General features: G+C 39.3%; 1 protein-coding gene and 1 long non-coding RNA gene across 2 annotated transcripts in view; one reads left to right on the forward strand and one right to left on the reverse strand.

Annotated features, from left to right (window-relative positions):
* CRB1 (crumbs cell polarity complex component 1) overlaps positions 1-18,317 on the forward strand; it is a 207,944-nt gene that overhangs the window by 103,632 nt on the left and 85,995 nt on the right. The window lies entirely within an intron of this gene.
* LOC106735600 (uncharacterized) overlaps positions 17,328-18,317 on the reverse strand; it is a 9,165-nt gene continuing 8,175 nt past the window's right edge. The window contains exon 3 of the long non-coding RNA XR_001370901.1: positions 17,328-17,390. This is a non-coding gene — a long non-coding RNA (uncharacterized LOC106735600). The remainder of the gene's footprint in view (positions 17,391-18,317) is intronic.

Raw genomic sequence — 18,317 nt, forward strand, 5'->3', positions numbered from 1 at the left:
CAAACCAGACCAGGGATTCGAACCATGGCCACCATGTGGGATTAAGCTTCTTCTGAGTAGCATACTACCTCTGCACCACAGACCTGGCCCTTGAATTTAAATTATTTTCTGATAGATTTCTGAAAGACAAATTACTAAGGTATAAGATATGAACTATTTTAAGATTCTTCATATAAAAATTGGTAAAAGCACATTTTTAAAGAGATGCTATTGTAACAAGGGGATTTTATCAAGATAAGTCATTTAACCTGAGCAATGTCATCCTGTATATTCTAAATAGATTTAGGAGACTAAGAGGAAAAATTTCAGCCTCACAAAATTAAAATATTGTCTCAATAAAGTGTCCCAAATTTTGCTCTTTTTTAGTCTTCCCTATTCATTCAAAGTCCCTCCTCACTTGGCCCCATGTAGTAGTCATTGGACTCTCATTTAAATCCCTTTCTGCCACGTGTTTTCATCAGCCAGATGACCAGTCCACACTTAGGAAAGCAGATGTCTACAGAATTGGTCGAATAATCATTTTACAAAGAAGAGGTAGAAGATAATGTGTCCGTGGAAGACGTGCTTTGTTTTGTTTTTCAGTTTATTTTTTTCTTTCATGAAAGGAAGAGAGACAGAAACAGAGACAGAGCTAGACAGCCCCCATTTCGGCAAGCCAAGACCACAGGCAGCCATGCCACTGCTGTTACAGGCAGGGCCCAGACTCGGTCCTAGGGCCTTCCCAATGTGGGTCCAGTTGCATTGCCACTGTGCCACCCCTCAACCCCCTAGGAAGTGAAATCTTTGAAAGAAGAGGGTTAACTTCTGCTTCCTGAAGGAAGGAGAGGGAGAAGAACTGGGGGGCCGGGGGGGGGGTGACATATCAGTTCTAATTTTATTCTTTTATGAAGTCACTACACTATAAATCCATTCGTCAGGGGACTTCAGACAGTTTCTGGAAGGAGCCAGATGGTGGTACAACACAATCCTCTGTAAGGCAGACCCATGTGGGAAGGTTGCCAGTTCACATCCAGAGAGCTCACTGAGGGTTCCAGGCATGCCTGAGCCCATGAGCCAGCGCTGGCTGAAACTGGGAGTGGATCAGGACCTGCGCTGTATCTCTGTCATTTACTCTGTTTCTGCCATGCATAGAATAAATAAGTAAACAACAACAAAGGTCATGGAAAAATAGAATTATTAAAGTATGAGTTTATTTTGGTCCAAAAATGTTTATAATCTATAGGGTTTTTTTATTTATTGAGGGATTTATTTGTCTATTTTTTTTTTTCGTTTGCTAGAGAGCACGTGTACTCACTGGAGAGAGAAAGAGAAGGACAGTGAGGACACACACCTCTCCCCGTGTCCCTGGCCTGGGGCATGGTCACACCATAATCCCTACTCTTCCATTTCTTCTTTTTTGGGATTTTTGGTACCATGCACTTGCCCTGACTGTTTTTCAAGCTGCTGGATCCTGGACTTGAACCACATAGTCTGCCATGTGAGATGCAGCTGCCTTAACCACCACACCACTGACTGCCCGTTAATTTTTTAAATAATATATATTCATCATGACATTTTTGAATACTCCTTGTATAAAAATGTGCTTTAGAAAAACAAGAAAGAAAGAAATACAAATATAATTAAGACAATTCAATATGCCTGTGCTCAGAGGCGGCCACTCCCAGTTTTACCATGTGCCTCTCGCAGGCCAGCAGTGGACCCTGAGCTTGTATTTGAATGTGAGACTCCGAGCCAGCAAAGGAAGCAGCAGAAGAGCTGCCGAGAGTCATCTTGGCAGTATCAGAAGAGCAGGGCTGGGAGACGGATCTGTATTTTTTCTATTGTATGCGCAGCTTTTCTAGGGCTCCAAGGTTTAACCCAGCAAATACAATGGGACATGAGGCACCTCCCTGGTTCTCTTCACGGAGCACAAAGAGATGTCCTGTTTGCTTATCCATAGACTTCCATTGTTGACACTTGTGAAACAGAGTAGGTGTAAATACAGACATGTTTAAAGACACGACTCTTTAAAATTATAGCTAAGAACATAGCAAATCTTAGGGCCAGCCAGTAGCATGGCAGTTAGGGCAGCCGAATCCCAAGTGGCTGACTGCATGGTTTGAATCCTAGACCCAGCAATTTGAGAAAGAGGCTGAGCACATCTGCATGTGTGCCTCAAATCCCAAAAGGTGGGAGAAATGGAGAAGGGATGGCAGCGTGGCCGTCTCTTGTTGTGTACGGGGTGCTTTCTCACACCCCCTCTACCTTTCTCTCTCTGGTGAGCACATGCACCCTCTGAAAAACTTTTATAAAATATTTTTAATCCCCTTTATTTCCTCCCATGAAAAAGACAACCCACGGGAGTCTCTACTTGATTCTGAGTGATTTTTAGGTAGAGATACTTCCTGTTAATTATTAAAATTAAAATTATCATGTTGTAGTCTAAGGCCTTTAAGAATATACTCTAATGGGCCATACAGTAAATTTATGCAAACACAGTCACTTACCTATTATAAATTAATATATTTTGGAACAATATATGTATTTTTTTAAATTTAAAAAATTGTTGAGATACTTTCTCAAGAAAACTATTTCCCCAAGTAAGAGTTGGAGGCAGAAACAGTTTCAGAGTGGACAGTCCAAAGCAGTACACACCAATTGCAATTAGAACAAGCAAGAGAATTCACCTGGAGACCAGAAACACAATTCCTTTTATGGCATTTTTGAAACATCCCAATCTTTCTCAACAGTGGAATTCATCAAAGAGCTAGCATTCTGAAATTCCCTCAAGAGGTTGTTGGATGAAAACAAATTTGTTTTTAGTGTAGTATCCTCAGGAAAGGAACCTTATAAAATCATTTGGCTTGTTGGCCTGTCCACCTCCTATAATAACTATTGATCCCACAGGCTAATTTCAACCCTCTTTGATAGAGGGGCAAAGGGTCCACTGCTAGACAGAGACTCATAAATTTCTTGTGGTTTCTTCTGATCCTTTCAGAAGAGTTGTTTAATGGTATCATTTTGAAGAGTATAAAAAAGCAAACCAAGTTTCTGCTGTGAAGTTGTCAGTGTAATGGAAGATGATTACATCAGAAAGAGTTCAAATGGGAAAAAAATGTTTGTAGTTGCCTTGTAGTTTCCTGTTAACAAGCAAAGCAAGCACCATATATAACTCCAAAGACTGCGTGCATCTTACTTCTGATAGTTGCATCCTGAAACTTTATAATAAATTCTACTCTTGGGTTTGTGCACATCCAAGTGACTGACTTCTTGTTTATTGGAGTTGAACTTAACCAGTTCTTAGAAGTGTTTTGATTTCTGAGAGTTGTTGGTGGGTCAGACTATGGGTAGAACAAGCAAGAGTTCAGAAAATGTCAGAAAGGAAGCAGTAGACCCTTCCACAGCAATATATACCACAGTGAGAACTCAAATTCAAGTCTAGGAGAGTCACCATCTGACAGGGTCAAGTTTGACTGGGATAAAGGATCTGGATCCTTTTATAAAATTTGTAGTAGAGGGGCCGACAGGTGGTGTGATGGCTAAGGCTCTGGACTCCCACATGGCTGACCTCAGTTCGAGTCTCAGACCTGGCAGCTTGCTTTCTCACTTCCCCCCTCTCTCCCGTTCCTCTCTGGTGAATTAAAAAATACATATAATAATAAATAAAATAAATAAATAAATAATAAATAAATAAATAAATAAATAAATAAATAAATCTTTAAAAAATTTGTATATGAAGTCCTGGTGCAAACGCACATTTTATTTTGACAAATGTATTCAAACAAGGGCTGAGACCTGTAGCGGGCTTCCAAGGTTGGTACTAAATATAGTGTCATGTCATGCCTTAATCCCAAGAAAGAGGAAACTCGAGAAGCCTAGAATCTTCTTGCTCTCATCACAGGTGATTTCTGGTACCATGTGGTGCTGCTAGCACTGAATCCTCTGGTTCTTCCTCTACTCTTTCTCTACACTTAAGTCCTACCCTTTCACTCTGGTGACTAGGCAAAAAATTAAAAAATACATATACATACAACACACAGACACACAATAATTTCCCACTTGAAACTGAGAAAGGTGTTCCAAGTATGGTCTAGCTAAGAGCTCAAAGACTGTGTGCTGGGAGAGAGAACCTGCAGGACGATCACAGTTCTAGACAGCTGGAATAGGTTTGCTCTGGACAGAAATGAATGCTATGAGTATAGCCGAGGTCATTTATTTCCATTATTTCCTATTTCAACCCATTTTATCTGAACACACTCTGAGCAGTAAAGAAATAGGTCACAGAAAATTCTGTGCTTAAGCACAATGTAAAAATAATTAATACCAATTTAGGAACTGTCTAGATTTGAAAGCATGCATTTAATGGTTTTGGAAAAGAGGCCAGATGAAAACAAGTATTTTTCTACAATGATATTTGGAATATCAAAAATTTAATATTTGTTTAGTCAGGAATAATTAAGATTTTGGTACCCATTTTTCCTACTCTGTTAGCAATATTGTTGGATCCCAAGTTAGATAGAACCCACAGCTAGAAGAGGAAAGAAAAGTGGGATGAATGCCTTCTTTATGAAACACTGTTTTGTAAAACAGGAAGTATGAAACTATAGAGCTTTAAAACCTTACTTAAATGAATCAGTATGACCTCAGAGGGCTTGCAATAAAATATAACTTAAAAACCACTGTGAATCAGATGTAATAGGTGCAACTGGATAGAGACTCGACAACTGTCAGTGGACCAGGGAAGCTGGAAATTAAGTCCTCTTTGAATGAGAAAGTACAAGTGCAGAATTTATAGATACATTCTGGATCTGCCACGGTAGCCAAGCAGAGAATTGGGTTAGGATTGCAGGTAGTTTTTGAACTTGGCACCTGATGGAGAAATATCCATATTATTAGATCATTGGAAAAGTCATGATGTACTTTTTTATGTTTTTCTATGCAAAAATGCATCATGACTTTTCCAACAACCCAATAGATAAATATTTATGTATGTGTGTGTATATATATGTATATGTATATGTATATATTCCTGATAAATGCTCACACACTATTGTAACCATATCCAAATATATACTAGATAATAAGATTGGGTATATCTTTTACAACATAAATATAGTTAGAGCTGGGCTAGCAGGCAGCATGGTGGTTGAGGGACTGAACTCCTACATGACCAACTGTGGTTCAAGTCCCAGACCTGGTGGCTTGTTTTCTCATTTTCTTTCTCTTTCTCACTCTCTCTTTCACTCTTTGTCTTTGGTGAGCACATGTGCCCTATAACAAATTTTTTTTAAAAATAATAAATAGAATTAAATAGATAATTATTTTAAAAATACAGTTAGGCCTGTTATTCAAATGAAGCAGGACTTTACCTTCATAGAGTAAAAACACAGACTAGAAAAAAGGTAGGCTCAAATTAATAAGCACATGCAAATAGATATAGAAAAGAGCACAAGACAAAAATAGGACTGCTGGCTCAAGGCTGTATCTTCCTTTCTAGACGTAGTCATAGCAACTAATGGAAACAATGGCTTTTTAAACTAGGTTTGCAGTTGCTAAATTCATAGCTTCAGGACCCCAGCCTTTACTATTGTAGACGGAAGATCCACCAGTAAGAACAGTGGTGCCTAGCAACAGCGTAGACAGAGAAGGGCTAGCTGCCGTTACTCGGTAGCTAATATTTCCAATTAAATGGCTCAGCTGTTTTCAGTTTTCCTTTAGAATCTAGATGAATGTGCCAGATACTCTCAACACCACTAATTGCTTAAAAAGCAGATAGTTGTTCAAAGGCTGAAAATTTGATTATTTAGGAAGTAAAACCAGTGGGGGAGGGGAAGGTCTTATTATTTTACTAGAAAAAGTCTAAGGATTTAAAGGATTTAAACGACCAAATTCTTACCAAAAAAAGTATCACCTAAATAGTTCACACTAATACTACAGATCATGCTTCACCCAAGGTAATTTAAAATGTTTGCATTATCCAGATTATTCCCATCAAAGCCCAATATAAACTCTACTTTCATTGACAAAAATCAAATTTGTATGGGCTGGCCCCATGGGCTAGTGGTTAAGGAGCCAAATACCAAATGGCCAATCATGGTTCAAATCCCAGTCCTGGAGGCTTATAAAACATGCTGAATGCTTATTCAGTCATTCCCCAAATCCAGACAGGATGGAGAAAAGGTGGAGAAGCATTGGAGGGTGCTGTCTCCCACTTCCTCTCTCTGTCGGCTTTTCTCTCTCTAGCAAGCATGCATGCCCTCTGCCAATTAAAAAAAAAGAAGAGCAGAAGTTTTATAAAGATTATACAGATTATTACATTCATCTGTTCTTTCACTTTTGTTTTCCCAGATTGTTTCACTCCATAAAATGCATTTCAATACACACTGAGAGAACAGAATAAAGATAGGTGAACATATAATAGCATAATGTGCTTCTGGTAAAATATTTTCTTTTGAGACCAGCAGGTGGCATGGTGGTTAAGGCACTGGACACTCCCACGTGGCAGACCACTCTGAGTTCTGGACCTGGTGGCTTGTTTTCTTACTTTCCTTCTCTCTCTCCCTCTCTCATCAAAATTGAAAAATATAAACAAATGAATATATAAAAGTAAAAATAAATAATTCTTTAAAAAATTTTCTTTCTGCAGTAATGATCTCAAGACCAATTTTAAAATATCACTAAGTAGGGATCACCAGTTGGTGTAATGGCTATGTCACTGGACTCCCATGTAGTCGACTATAGTTCGCATCCCAGACCCGGTGGCTTAAACTCATGCCAGGCGCATATGCGTGCATGCCCAAGATCCCAAAAGGAGAATGGAAGAGGAAGGACTGTTGCCTGGCCATCCCCTCTGGGGGGGGGGGTCTCGCTTTCTGTCTGTCTGTCTCTATTTTTCTGACAAGTGTATGTGCCCTATAGCAAAAACTTCTCAAAAAAAAAAAAAGAAGAAGAAAAGAAAAAAAATTACTAAACATAAGTAGTGTTTAAGTGTACTTTCTTTGTTAAGGTTTTACATGTAAAACCTTACACACACAATGAGATGGGTATCTCCAAGTTACATCTTAGTGCTTTATGCTTTGCGTGCTTAGTTCCTCAGGCCACTAGACAAATAAATCACTCTCACATACTAAGCAATCACAAAGAATTGTTTACACCATTCAGTTTTCATATCAACTCTGGGGAGCAGGTGTTGTTATCAGCCTTGTAGACAGAAGGAAGGTTGAGCCTCAGAGGTTAAATAACTTGTCTGAGTTTCTAGTTTCCACAGAAAGCTGGAATTCAAACACAGATGCTAATGGATATCTCCAGGCCATCTGCATTAGAAAAGCTATTATGAAAAAGTTAAAATTCAACCCCATCAATGAATATTAGCTAATACATTTCATATAATCCCAGATTGTTCAGATAAAGCTATATTGTTTCACTGTCAAAAGAATTAAATTTCTACAAGTTTCTTTTGACCTCTACATATTGTGCCTTATATCTGAAATTATTTGAAGCTCTGACATTTTCTGTACATGGAAGCAAAACAAATCAAAAATTACTCATAAGCCAGAAACACTTTCCCACCTTAGGTTCGTGCCTCTGTGGGTTGCTTAGAAGATAACATGATCTGTACCAAAGAGGTGAAACGAAGACCAGAGAAGAGAACCTGGAAATAAAGCCTCAGATTGAACAGACGAGAAATACTTTATAAAAATAAGTTAGGTTGGGGTTCTATAGCTCCTGTTTTTTAATCTTCCAGGAACTGATGTCTTTGTGCTCAACCTTCCCTTCATAAGCTCACAACTCTACCCCCTCTGTCTGCTGACATCAGTCCTCCAGGTTCTACACACATTCACACACACACACACACACACACACACTCATAGCCTATGTGAACTTTCTGTTCTTTAATGGCTGCCTGAGTAGTTAATGTCCTTGTGTAAAATAGGACACTGATGATGGTCCAGACAAGTAAAGAGACTCCATGTTCCTGGCTCCTCCCAACACAAGTGTAGAAAACAGCTGGGAGAGGAAATGACCTGAATGCTGCTTGCCTTCAAGAAGAGGTGTGTAGTGAGGGGAACATTAGGAAGATTTTGAAATGTAGTCAGTAACCCAAAGACAGGCAGGCACACAGGTTAAGTGCAGAAAAGAAACCAAATCAGACAAAAATTGAGATTCAGCCAAGAAATCATTTCAAACAGATGGAGAGGAGCCAGGTCTGAAGCTCAGAATGGTAGTCTATGAAATTAGACAGTAGATGGACAACTAAGTGGATAATACTGGGCCAGAGGTTGGAGTCACAAATAGAATTACCTTTTCTACTCCCCAAACCTGTAACTATTCCCAGAATATCTGGACAGACACAACACTGCTCAGGATTCAGACATACTGAAGGGTTGTAGAGGTCCTGAGACACCTCAATGGAGCAGTATACTCTAAGCATGAAGTTAAAAATTTGGTAGATCTTAGAGATTCTGGAGCTAGATCTTGAGAAAAATCTTGAGTCTTCTGGGCTCATCTGTTTCTATCAGAGCCTGTGATGCTTACAGTACATGCTTAAGAGTTTGGTCAGGGACTATCAAGAGATTAATATTATTATTACAGCAGGAAAAAATTGAATAAACAGCTCATAGTCCTGGAGGGAAAATTAATTACCCTTTTGCCAAGCTCTTAATTCATCAAACATTTACTGTATATTTATACTTTGCTAAGTACTAAGAAGTATATTCAATAAGAATGGGACTTGTCATTTGTTATGAAGCTTATATGCTAATCTAATTATAAATCTAAGGCTTGTGCAAACAAAATGAAAACTGTATGTGGGGGCCGGCAAGTGGCGTGGTGGTTAAAGGCGCTGGACTCCCACATGGCCGACCACGGTTCAAGTCTCAGACCTGGTGGCTTGCTTTCTCACTTCCTCTCTCTCTCTCTGTCTCTCTCTGATCAAACTGAGAAATAATAATGATATTAATAATAAAGTTAAGTAAAATAATTCTTTAAAAAAAAACTGTATGTGAAGGAAGTATATGATATGATCTAAGAGAAGAGGTCCTGGAAATAAAAGGAAGGAATGGTTACTGCATCCTGGGAGAGTTGGGGAAGACTTCTGAAGAAAGAAAGAAAATATAATCTGTTTCAGGCACTAGTTCATAGACCAGTATTTGTCATATATTAATTCTATTGTGTTGAGAAATATGCCTTCTATACCTATTTTGCTGAAAGTCTTAATCATGAAGTGATGTATTTTATCACATGTGCTTTGTGCATCAGTTGATAAGATCATGTTGCTTTTATCTTTCCTTCTGTTAATATGACTTATTAGATTGATTGCTTTGTGTCTGTTGAACCATCCTTGCATCCCTAGGATAAAGCCTATCTGGTCATGGTGTATAATCTTCTTAATGTGCTATTGAATTCAATCTGCTGGTATTTTGTTGAGGATTTTTGACTCTGTATTCATTAGCTATATTGGTCTATGGTTTTCTTTTTTACTTTTGGTACCAACGGAATAGAGGCTTCATAGAACAAGTTTGGGAGGGTCCCTTCCTTTTGAATATTTAGGAATAGTATGAGGAGAATTGGGGTAACTCCTCTTTAAAAGTTTTGTAGAATTCAGAAGTGAAGCTATCAGAACCTGAACTTTTCCTTGTCTGGACACTATTTATTACTGTTTCAATCTCATCGCTCAATATTGCTTTATTCAGGCTTTTTATATCTTCTTGGCTCAATCTAGGTAGCATGTATATGTCCAGAAATTTGTCCATTGTATCTTGGTTTTCTTGTTTATTGACATGGTATACTTTCATGATCTTTGTATTTCCACTATATCTGTTGTAATATTGCCTGTTTCATTACTAATTTCATTTATCTGGTTCTGTTCTCTGTTTTTCTTGATTATTCTAGCTAACAGTATGTCACTTTTGTTTATCCTCTTCGAAAAACAGCTTTTTGTTTAGTTAATTATTTAATATATATTCTTTTCTTCTCTATTTCATTAATTTCTGCTCTAAACTTTATTATTTTGTTTCTTCTGGTATTTTGGTGGTTTGTTTTGTTTTCTTCTGATTCCTTGAGATGTATTCTTAGGTTATTTATTTGCCACCTTTCCATGATTTTCTTATGAGCACTAATTGTTATAATCTTCTTCCTTATGACTACTTCGCTGTGTCCCAAAGATTATGGTGAGTTGTGTGTTTGTTATCATTGGTTTCAATAAATCTTTTAATCTCTCTGAATTTCTTCAGTACTTTTGAATTTGTTCCAGAGTAAGTTGTTTAGTTTACTTTTTTTTTTTTTTTTTTGTATTTTCAAAGACTCTTTCTGTTGATTTCAAATGTAATTCTATTGTGGTCAGAAAAGATACTGGATAAGTTTCTACACTTTTAAATTTGTAAAGACTTTTTTTATGGCCATTATGTGGTCAATCTTTGAAAATGTTCCATGTGAGGATGAAAAAAAGTATATTTTGTTGTTGTTGGATGAAATGTTCTATAAATGTCTGTCAGGTCCATCTGGTTTATAGTATCTTTTTGTTCTTGTGTCTCTTTGGTTATTTTTTGTTTAAGTGACCTGTCCAGTAGTGATAGCGAGGTGTTAAAATTTCCAAGAAAGAGTCTATCTTTCCCTTTCAAACTAGCAGCCTTTCTTTTGTATATTTGGGTGCCCTGGTTTGGGGTGCATAATTATTTATAATTTTTATGTCTCCTTTTAGTAGTGTATAGTTTTACAGTTTTTATCTTAAAGTCTATTTTGTCTGATATCAGTATCATGACTCCAGCATTTTTTTGGTTGCAGGTAATGACTTTATCATAAGGTATGTTTCTGTGTATGCTTATGTCTCTATCAATGAAGTATGTTTCCTGTAAGCAGCACATAGAAGGCTCCTGTTTTTATTATCCATTCAATCTATATCTTTTAATTAGAGAATTTAATCCATTAATATTCAACATTATTACTGATATATCTGGACTTTTCCCTGCCATTTTGCTTGTCATTTTTCTTAGTTATTTTGTGGTCCCCTTATTTCTATTTGTCTTCCTTTCATTTTTCTGAGGAAGTATTCCCTTAAGTATTTACTGAAAAGCTGGTTTAGTTTTGGTAAATCTTTCAGGTTTTGTTTATCTGAGAATGATTTTACCTCTCCTTCACATTTGAAGGATAATCTTTCCAGGTATAACATTCTTGGCTAAAACTTTTTTTTTTCTTTCAGAGTTTCTCATTCTTTCCTAGCCTGCATTGTTTCAGCTGAGAGGTCTGAGGTTAATTTGATGGAGTAAATTTTCTAAGTAACTTGACATTTCTATTTTTAGAATATTGTACGTGTCTTTGATTTTTACCAATTTGGCTATGATGTATTTTGGAGAGGACATTCTTACATTAAATTTATTTGTTCTTCATATTTCCTGGATCTGAAGTCTGTATGTCTCTAGGTTTGGAAAGTTTTCAGGTAGTGGTTCATGAAAGATATTTAATGTGCCTTTACTCATCTCTTCAACTTCTGGAATATCTAGTATTCAGCTTCTTAATCATATCTAGAATTTCCCATATGTTGTCCTCAATTTTGAGAATTATTTTTTCATCCTTTTTGGTGGCTTGGATAAAATAAGAAGTTTTCTCTTCAAATCATAGATCCTTTCTTCTGCATGGTCTAATTTGCTAATACTTTTGAGGAAGATTTTAATTTCCTGTATTGTATTCTTTATCTCTAAAAGTTCTATTCTTTTTTAGGGTGTCTCTTTATGGAGTTCTTCCTTCAGGTCATGGAATAATTTTCTAATCTACTGGAATTGATTATCTGTTTTTGCTTGCTCTCATTGAATTTTGGTACAATTAACATTCTAAATTCTTTTTCTGACATTTCTGCAATTTCTTTTGTTCTTTCCCTTGTTGGTAAAGAGTTGTTGTGTTCCTTTGGGGGAGAAATATTTCCTTGTTTACTCATATTTCTTGTGTGTCTGCATTGGTTTTTAGACTTATAGAGATGTCCTCACTTCTAATTTTTGGAGTAGGTTCTATAGTGCTGGGGTTGGAGAAGAACAACCCTAAGTTTCAGGCATGTCCCTGGCAAGGTGCTTCGGATGGGGACAGTGACCAGCCATGTCTTCCAAGTCAGAGTGAGGCTTTGGTAGCCTGTATATGACACAGTTCAGGGAGGTTCAGAAGAGCTGCACTGTGGGTGACATCAGTTGGCTCAAGTAGCCATTCTCCCGGACTTAAGTCTAATAGGAGAGAGAGTGCAGGCCTGCCCTACCTGCCAGATAGGAGGTAGCATCCAAGTTTGTAGCCTCTGTTGGGGTTGGGTTGCTTGCTTTCTGTCTTCTCCCTTTGGGCTGTAGAAACTTGATTTAAACAGATTCTACCCGCTAGTCAGCTTGCAGGACAGTGTAAGCGCTCTTGAAACTTGGGGTGGGAGGGGGGTGGGAGGTCCACTTTCTTCCCCTGAAACTGTTGGCGCTTGCCCATCCCTACAATGTATGTTAGTTTCAGGCCAGGTCCCTGGTTCTTCTGTGGGTAGGAGTGCTAGAACCTATGGTAGGAGTCTGGGGTTTGGAGTTCTCTTTTTTTGTTTTTGTTTGTTTTTTTCTTCAAAGGGGGTTTGGGAAAGAGAAGTCCTCCGGGGTCTCAACAGTTTCAAGTGGTTGGCTCCTCTTTACTGTTGTGAATAAAAACTACACAAAGTTCCTGCCAACTCTCTCCTGTCCTCATCGGTCCCACCCAATTCCTCTCTTGGCGGGATTGCTCACAGGCAGTGAGCCCAGCCCAGGTACTGCAGGGTGCAGAGGCGGCAGTGGTCAGAACCTCCCCTCAGTCAGCATATTCCCCTGACCTACTCCGACCTCTCTGGCCCCGGGGGAGCAGGGCGAGAGGCAGTAGCCACAGCCCCGGCAGCTGTCATGAGTGGCAGGGGGCAGCTGTCATGAGTGGCAGCAGCCTACTTTTTAAAATCAAATGTCAAAACATTTAGAGAGACATAGTATCCCCTAGTCATACAGCACTCTATTTGCCAACTATTTGTTTATTAATAACCTAATATGCTTATTCAGTTTTCTTTTTTTGTTTGTTTTTTTTTGTTTGTTTTTGTTTGTTTTTTTTCTGGAGAGGTTTTCGCTATAGGGTGCGTGCGCTCGCCAGACAGAGAGAGACATAGAGACAGAAAGCGAGAAATCACCCCCCAGGGGGGATGGTCACGCCACAATCCCTTCTCCTCCATTCTCCTCTCAGGATCTTGGGCACGCACGCACACATGCCAGGCGTGAGTTTAAGCAACCGGGTCCAGAACTCAAATCGCGGTTGACTACATGGGAGTCCAGTGGCATAACCATTATGCCATCTGCTGGTCCCACCTTATTCAGTTTTCATAGCTGACAAGTAGACAGTAAGATGTGCACTCTCTCATTTTACTATGGACGGAGCTAAATCTCAAGAAATTAAATGGCTTCTGTAAGATCACACGTTTAATTGGAGCCATTACTGTACTATGGTATAGTATACGACAGTATATAATACCGTGCCAAATGTGCAGTACTGTATCATATAATGTAGAATGTTAGAAAGTGAAGACAGAGGCGGTCACGCTTACATGTCTTACAATACAGCTGAGAAAAGCAAATCACTAAAATTAAATAATAAATAACAATGCAATGTATCCTGTGCTGGTTTCCCATGGAGAAGCCTCATATATTCCAGGAAAACCGTGAATGAGAATTACGAAGGAAAGGCATTCCAGTAGGGATAAGGACCACCTGAGCTGAACCCTAGAAGGAAATTGATATTTTAAAGTTTACGTATTTTATTCCTGTAAGAGAGAGAGAAAAGCACCCTCAAAGCTTCTCATCACAGCACAACCTCCTTTCCAGAACTTCCAGCTTGTCCGAAGACTGGACATCCTATGAGTACTGGGAATGTTTTCAGGCTGACCGGGGGATCTGAATGTGTGGTCAGCCATGTGGCTTCTAGCACTACAGTTCAGTTTGCTACAGTCATCAGCTGAGTGGGCGGGAAGCTAGAACACTAAACGGAGTGAGAAAGAATGTGTTTTAATTTTTATTCCACTAAAAAAAAATTAATTCTGACTGTTTAAGTAGTGGGTAGTTTAGAATAATGGTGGGAGATAAACAAAAGCTCCTCGTCAATGCTGGAGCCACATGAGGGGTCCGGCCTTTGCATCCCAATCTCCCTGAACATGGTGGGCCCGCGCATATGTGCCCTTGACAGGGGATTGTGAAGCGCCTTGAATATCAGGCCTTTCCCGGTTAGTAATTCCACGTGGCCTCTGACATTTCCATAGCTGTGCAGAATGAAAATATGAATAAATTTGTGAGAAATGACAAACAGAGACTACTAAAGAATGTAAAGTCATTTTCTACCACGGCAGAGAATAAGCAAACGTTACTTGGAATAGCGACACACTCAACTCAATACAAAGCAGGTTTTTGTAATTCACCATAACTTGAGTGTTTAATCATTCATTTTGACAAGAAGAGGGGAAAAAAGGACTAAGCAAGAGCAGAGCCGTTTCTGATGATTTACTGATCAAAGCCAATTAGGAGAGTTTGGGTTGAACTGGGTTGAATTTCTCTGAAATTACTTTTCAAAGTAAAGTCAACAAGAACGAGTATGTGCAATGCTGTGCTTTCTACGTGTTAGACCATAAAATTACTAAAAATCACTTACCTATATCCACGGAGCTTCAAAGTGTGACTTTTGAAGTATAAAAGCAAGTGAGATGTAGGACTGAAATGCAAAGCTTTCGGCAGCTATTTTGTCTTTCGTTTGAAGATCTCAGAACACTTTTCACACAATAGACTGAAACGAATCGTCCTCTGGGCTCAGTATTTTTTAACTGAGCTCCCATATGGTGAACAAATATCAGGTCTAGAGAGTGTATGTATGTGTCTCTCTTATCATAACTTTAAAATAGTGTAGAATAAAGTAGAACAAAAGAATAGATACGGGGGAAACAATCCCATGCTTTATGCTGGACACACACACGCGTGCACGCACAGCTCAAACACACAAAGCAAATCTCCAGTAGTGACACCACATTTTTCTAATAACATTAAGGTTGGGAGTAGCCTGCATGAAAGAGCTTTTGAGGCCTGCTGCGGTGGTGCGGTGGGAATGCAAGGTTTCTTGATGCTTGAGGTCGCAAGGGAAGTCTGGTGTTTGCATCCCAAGGTCTCCCTGTCCACGCCGGGCCCTTGTGTTCATGTCCTTGATCCCAGATCACTGAGGATTGGGGTGGATTGCGGCATGAAGACCCTATTGGAGTGCCTCTTTTTTTCTTTCTGTCCCTCTCTTTCTCTATTTTATGGAAGAAGAAAATAAACCAACTACCTTGTTTTCTTCTTTATTAAGTTTTTTTTTTTGGTCAGAAGGTGTATGTGCTCTCCAGAGGGAGACAGAGAAAGAGAGAAAGAGAGGGAAGGAGGGAGAAAGTACCTCCAGTGACACATGGTTACATGCCATTTCTTTCTCCTCCATTTCTCCATCCCATTAATATTTGGGGCATGCATGCACACATGCCCAGCATGCTTCTCAAGCCACAGAGACTAGGATTCAAACTTACATGTTGTAGAGAAAAATACAGTCTTCCCTCCAGAGTTAGGCAGATGGTGCACCATCTCCAACTTGCCTCCATTAGTCATGTGTGAAATGAAGGAAGCATGCTCTCTTCAGCATCTATTGAAATGATAAATGGCCATGAGGTAAAGTCCCTCCCACAAGGCCTGCTGCAGGGACCAGAGTTAGCGTAATGGCTATGTCGCTGGACTCCCACATAGTCAACCGTGGTTCAAGTCCCAGACCCGGTGGCTTAAACTCACGCTGGGCACATGTGCATGCGTGCCCAAGATCCCAAGAGGAGAATGGAGGAGAAGGGATTGCAGCGTGGCTATCCCCCTGGGGGGTGATTTCTCGCTTTCTATCTCTCTGTCTCTTTCTGTCTGTCTGGCGAGCGCACGCGACCTATAGCAAAAACCTCTCCAAAAAAAAAAAAAAAGCCTGCTGCAGATCTGGGACCCAGGAAATGGTGGTTCCATCCACTTCTGTCCCCTGCCCGGCTCTCAGCTGTCATTGCTTGTGTCTGAAAATATGCATGGAAGCTCTGCTCGTCCTCCTCCTGTGCTAATTTCATTCTACTGCAAAGTGAAAGATGAGGAAACTTCAAAAAGCTTGTGGGAAAATGGAATTAAAGTATGAGTTTATTTTGGTGCAAAGAAATACACAGATAATTTTTTCGCAACATGCACTTTTCATGAACTACTTGAACACCTATCGTATTTGATAATCAAGCTTATTTGGGGTCTGAAATAATAATAAACGAAGTAGGGCATGAGGAAATAGTTAATTCGCTTTGCAATCTCTGTTTTTAAACATAGATGCTTTTGAAATAAAAAAAAAAATACAACAAAGATTTTGTGGTGAACTCTGGAAATTGTCATTTCTTTTTCTTCATAGACTATCGTCTGCCATCACAGCCCCAAAGCCACATAGGATTTTAGAAGCCAGTGCTATTTATATGTATCCTGTTTCATACTATCACTCTACTTCTATTATATTTATCTTAGTATATTCTATTTATGCCACTCTAGTCTTTTTTCTATTATGTCTCCTTCTGGTCTATTGTGTTCCCTCAGCCTTTCATTTTTCTTTTCTCATCCTGTAAACCTCTGTAGCATATTATCTATATACATGAATTTGCATGTATTTATGGAAATTATTTAGGTTTGTGTCTATGTATGTATCAAAACTTCGATTTTCTCTTCCTTTCTTTCTTTGTCATCATGTTATTTAGCTCTGTGGTGCTGGGTACAGGTATATATCTTCTCAATTTTCTTCTTTATTGACAATAAACTTGCCTTCATGAGAGAGACAGAAAGAGCACTGAACACTCTGCTCAGGCTGTGGCCATGCCGCAATCCCCTTCCTGCCGTCCCTTGACTCTCAGGTGCTCAAATGCATGCCCAGTCTGTGTGAGGCTGCCTGGCCCTGAACTGTGGTCACTATGTGGGATCCGGCTTCCCTTGGGCAGTGCCTTATTGCTGCGTCCCGGAGCCAGCCTACATTTGTGTCTAACTGTGGTTAGAAGCACAAGCACATCCCAGATGTACATCGCACTCTATGTTTTTTAAATCTATTATGTCTCCATCCCTTATCCAGATTTTATGTACTCTCCCCAGGTTGTTTGTTTACATTGTAATAAAATTGCAGGACAAACCATATGATTTTACAGTTATTGTTTCTGATAAATTTCTTTCAGAGCCCATTACATGTCTATCAAGACCTTTCTGGATCCCAGTAGCCATAGCACCTGATAATAGACTGAATATTTAGGAAAACATAATATCTCACTTTACAGGGTTCTATGCTTTCTCTCGTGCCCTCAGTTTCTTGCCGACTTCTTTAGACTCTTCTCTTTGTGGCTGCAAGACAGCAAATGAGGTTCCAGGTGCAAATTCAAGCAAGACAATCTCAGACCAAAGATCTCCCTCTCTCTCTCTGTCTCTTTCTTTCTTTTTTTGCTAAAGGGTGTGTATGGTTGCCAGAGATAGACAGAGAGAGAGAGAGAGAGAGAAAGAGAGAAGAAAGCACCGCCCCCCCCCCCGTGGGGGTGTCACATTGTAATTCTTTCTCCTCCATTTCTCCCTCTTTGTGAGACTTTGGTCATGCATGAACATGTACTTAGTGTGTTTCTCAAGCTGCTGGGTCCTTGAACCTCAAGGTCAGCCATTTGGAATCAGACTGCCATAACCACCAGGCCATGGAGTCATCCTAGTACAGCTTTTTTCTTTTAATATCACGCACTCATGATGCAGTGGTAAAGGAGTGTGTGAAAGGACAGATTTGCCATCTTTATGGTGAGAGGCATGTTTTAGCCGGGAGGAAGATGGTGGGAGGTGATGGGGAATAACTTCTAGGCTGGTAGCTATCTTTTCAGCTTCAGAGCAGCCATCGTCTTTAATAGGTTTATGTGACCTATAAATTTGATCAGCATGTGTTTTGTATTTTATCCGAGTACTTGCGTCCAAGTTCACTCACACATTCCACAAATGCTTGTGGAAATGACTTTGAATGACTAGTATACACCAAGTGTTTTGTCTGCCCAAAATGATTGTCTAATCAGCTCTCCCGTTCTGTCCACCACGTGGATGAAGAAATGTCAGCTTACAAAGTTTATTGGCCCAAATTCTCATAGCCTTGTAAGTATTAAAGCTAAGTTTGAAAATCAGTGTTGTCTGACTCTTGGTCCACATTTACCCTATTTTATTATTTTGTCTCTTGAGGACTACTGGAAAACACTCCACACTGGCCCATTGGTCAGTGTCTGTGCGTGTTGTTTCTTCCCTACA

Source organism: Tupaia chinensis, unplaced genomic scaffold, assembly GCF_000334495.1.
Source record: "Tupaia chinensis unplaced genomic scaffold, TupChi_1.0 Scaffold000453_1, whole genome shotgun sequence".
NCBI lineage: Eukaryota > Metazoa > Chordata > Mammalia > Scandentia > Tupaiidae > Tupaia > Tupaia belangeri.